The 4660-nt window shown below is 33.7% G+C and overlaps 1 non-coding gene across 1 annotated transcript; it reads left to right on the top strand.

The window, feature by feature from the left end:
• The first annotated feature begins 338 nt into the window (after positions 1–338).
• On the top strand, positions 339–411 carry TRNAR-CCU. Its single transcript has one exon. It is a non-coding gene; the product is annotated as a tRNA-Arg (tRNA).
• The last annotated feature ends 4249 nt before the right edge of the window (positions 412–4660 follow it).

The raw sequence follows: 4660 nt of genomic DNA on the forward strand, positions 1-4660 counted from the left end.
CGATTTATACGCATACATGAGTCAGTAAACATTAATGGAGTTTATATAACAATGCGGCTCATAGCATTTTGTTGCATTGTTTTTGTAGTTTCTGGAATTTTGTTAGGTTGCTTATTAATTCTGTTAATATCCTGTGTGCATTTTTTCACCCTGTTTTATACAACATTTGCCAATTCAGATGTACAGTCTGCGATCCTAATGTTTTAATAAACTTTGAATCGCTATTATATATGAATTTTTCAGCTTTTTACAAAAAAAGAAACAGACAATTCCATTCGTATTTGCATTTTCAAAGATTAATCATAGGACTATGAAGGTACAACCCAGTGTGTTAATTTGTCTCTGTGGCCCAGTGGTTAGGGCACTGGCTACCTCAGCCAGAGACCCCGGGTTCGAATCCCGGCGGAGACTCCAGTGTAATTCATGTTGGGACAGTATTTTCTTAATGATGACGCACGCCTATTAAAAACTAATAAACCTAATTCAGTAGAATAATAGATATTGGAAAAAAAATCAGAGAAAACGTTTTGTTTTGTAAAATTGGAAACACTTATGCAACAGATATCTTTCTAGATTTAAATTTGCGATTATGTCTTGTTATTCAAATTAAGTTCGTGCTGTATAGGTTTAGCGTTGAAGTGTCAGACACCATATTTGAAGGTTGTAGAGTCAGACGCGCCGCTTAAACGTGTCTGCCGTCTGTGTCATGTTTTTTAGCAATCAACTCAACATATTAAGTCATTATGTCCCTCTAGAAAAGAGTAAGTGTTCGAAATTGTATGTAACCATTTTGTTTTAGTCGAGTCAATGTTAAAGTTAAAGAGAATGGAATTTATTTTATGGCTTTGCCCGTTCTCGCAGAGAAATTAGTCTTTGTGGTACGACAATACTTTTGAAAAAAAAAATTACAATCTTAAGTCTGTCTTGCAATAACATTTTATGTTATTGTAATCCGTTAATTGTTGCCTGTTACATGTATATTATTTTAATAATGAATGGGAATGAAACAAAAGACTTGAAGTCTTGCTCTATTCTCGATTGTTTCTGTGTACATTTTTAGTAAATTTAGTTTTTACTTCAAAGGATCCCAGTGAAAACTAAAATAATTTTTTTGTTGATTTGGGCTACCCAAATAATAATAAATAAATAAATAAATAAATAAATAAATAAATAAAATAAATAAATGAATAAATAAATAAATAAACGAATTAACGAATGAACGAACGAATAAATGAATGAATGAATGAATGAATGAATGAATGAACGAACAAAATGAACGAATAACTTACTAACTAACTGAATGAATAAATAAATAGATAAATAAATGAATAATAAATAAATAAATAAATAAATAAATAAACGAATTAACGAATGAACGAACGAATAAATGAATGAACGAACAAAAACGAACGAATAACTTACTAACTAACTAACTGAATAAATAAATGAATGAATAATAAATAAATAAATAAATAAATAAATGAATAATAAATAAATAAATAAATAAATAAATAAATAAATGAATAAATAAATAAATAAATAAAAGAATTTACGAATGAACGAACGAATAAATGAATGAACGAACAAAACGAACGAATAACTTACTAACTAACTAACTAAATAAATAAATAAACAACAAGACCATGCCTATGCCAATATTTTCCAGTCTATTTGTTCAAGCTGTCGGCCATATGATATCCCCATCCCTCCCCTCTTGGAATCCAAAGCTTTTTATTTTGGTATAATACTTATTTATACTTTTCCATATCAACGTGTCGTTTTTATATCAGTGAAAAAAAAATTATGTATTCCTTCTTGTCTAATGACCTGTGCATGTTGTTTGTTTTTCTTTATTTTCATTCCCCAAATCATCTCGCTCTATGCGCCCTTTGTTTTTGTTGCTTCTCATTTTCTTTTGCATATCCTCACTTTCATAGATTTATTCAAAATTTTCGCCATTTCCGTTCCCTTCTTTCGCATTCTTGGCAAATTTCACCTTTCAAGCCCTCGTACTTAACAGGGTCGATTGAACCCCGCTATCGACTTCTCTCAGTTGGAGACGTATGAATGTATGGGGTTGGATACCGCATAATGGCCGCTAAATTTAGCCCCCTAATTGATAAAAAGGCTCTGCAAACACTCAAAATGTGTGATTGAAGGGGTGGGTCAACTGAAGAGGAGAAAGGGGGCAACAAGCTTACAAACAGGAACATGTGTTACCCCTTATTCACTTTGTAATTCCCAGCATGGGCCAGGGAGAAGAGAGGAAAGACGAGCAAAACAAACATGGGAGTAATATAAAATACTAGCAACCCCTCTCCCCTTGGTCTGTCTCTCTCACTCTCTTTCTATTTCTCTCCTACCATCTCTCCCTCTCTCTCCGTCAGTGGCGTAATGGGCCAAAATGTTGAGACGTGAGGTGTGACGTAGGGGGCAACATTTCTGAACAGCTGCGAGAAAGCGAAGTAAGCGAGCAAAATTTTAAACCTTTTATTCGATTCAATTTTTTTTCATATGCAGTTTGAAATAATTCACAGAAAATAAAGGTTTCCATGGCGCAGAAGAAAAGTGTAGTACTAGTAGGTTTCATGGAACATCCTTTTTGGGTTAATGTTGGTCGTGAAAATGTTGGGGTTCATGGCCCCAAGCCCACAACCCCCCCCCCTCCCCTCCGTACGCATCCCTATCACTTTCCCTCTATCAGAATATAGGTGCCACGAGCCTAATTACATCAGGAGGGCGAAAGATATTCGTTCGACCCAACCCATTCGATTTTTTTTTAATTTGATATATTGCTGATTGACAAAAGTTTATGAATATGATTCAAAATCTAACACTGATTCTAGACATGGTAACTACTAAAGTTCCTTTGCCCAAATTGGGAAGATATATCGATGATTTGGAACTATTTTTTGACTGGCGGAAGAATTAGGGCTATACTGTTTCAGTTGATGAATTTGATCCATTCATAGTTATCTTCATAAATGGCGATTTATTTTCAAAATGAGCTGGCTACGGTACCCTTTCCTGGTCAGATTTGGAATGTCAGATATGTATCCTATCCAATGGTAGTAAACATTCCGCCCTCTAATTTCACATTTATTTTTGATGAATTCAAAAGTGCCATTTTAACACACAAGTCTATGGGGAATGTTTTACGCGCGTGACACCTGTAGGTCTCTATGAAAAAAAGATGCATTTGACGCGCACGTATTGTAATAATTATGTGCACTTATCAAAAATTTCATTTCTATTTGTGTTTTTTTTATGTGCAAAATACAAAAGTTAACCAATGTGTCTTGCAAATGTGTTAAAATTAAAATTGATTATGGAGACAATTAATTGAAATAAAAAATGAAACATCTATATTTAAATTTTGCGTTATGTTGGAAAATAAAAAAATATTTTAAACTATAAAAATCCTTTAACTAGCGAAGCTATAGCATTATACACATAGATCCTATGTCAAATTCTTGATTCATCCATCTTTACATTACGATATATTATACAGATATTTCTGATTGTTTATTAAAACATTCATCCATATTGTATGTCTCGTGAAACGTGACAGTTTGTAACCCCTGGCCGTATAAAATGAAATATGCATATTTCATTTTATACGGCCAGGGGTTACAAACTGTCTCTTCCATGGAAGAGATTTGTTTTGTCACGAATGCATCCATTTCTTTCCACTCGATGTTACTTGTAATTATCATCAAAATTGATTACTTATTTCGTTGTTTACGTCACTTCTACGATTATCTAATACATCACATTCATATTTTTGTCCAAGAAAAATTACGCAAACATGGACAAAACCCGCTTCTACTTCCTACTGCCCCATTAAATCCCTTCTAAGTCTCTCACTCCAAACACATACGTAATCCAACCGAAAAACTTACAAAGGGGCATTAAAAGCACTGATGGCCTAATTAAGTTCCCTTTAATCTACTCGTGAAACCATTTTAATTTTCTTTACACGGGGTTGTACGTCCTTATGCTAAAGCTTCATTTCCCATTTTGACAAAAGCATCGCGGGCGGATTTTACGTGTGTTATCCCTGGTTAGAAATCCTTTTTAATACAACTATTGTCCCTTTAATCGTATTACAACTGGTTTGTTTTTTATTTTCGAAAATACCTCCAGTAAATCGGCCTACATCCCTTTCAATTAGTCAGTCTTACCAGATGAATACTATATGTATCAAAAGTAATGTTGGGGGGATAAGGGGTTTATATGAAAAGATTAGTAAAAGCACCAGGTAATCCAAGCTTTTGGAGCAAGGCTGGGGGAGAAAATGCCGTATGTAGAATTAGCGATAGGGATTAATTTCTGGTACAAATCGGCCTCCACAAACTTGGACGGATTTTGAGTTTTTGAATCAGTGGCGGGTAAAGTTGTAATTTCATTTATCTATTCATATTTTTCATTTATTTATCTATTTTTGGTTTGTTTATTTATTCATTTATTTATTTATTTATCCATTCATTCATTTCTTTTTCATTTGTATTTAGTGCCAACAGATTTTAAAAAAAATCAAGTGAGACTAATTGCCAGACAGAAAAAGGACAATTTATGGTGAGACCTGAACGCAAATGTTTGGTTCCCATTCAAATACCACGTGGTATAGATCTCCCCTCCCCCTCTACCCCCTCCCCGC

Source organism: Lytechinus variegatus, chromosome 1 (assembly GCF_018143015.1).
Source record: "Lytechinus variegatus isolate NC3 chromosome 1, Lvar_3.0, whole genome shotgun sequence".
Taxonomy (NCBI): Eukaryota; Metazoa; Echinodermata; class Echinoidea; order Temnopleuroida; family Toxopneustidae; genus Lytechinus; species Lytechinus variegatus.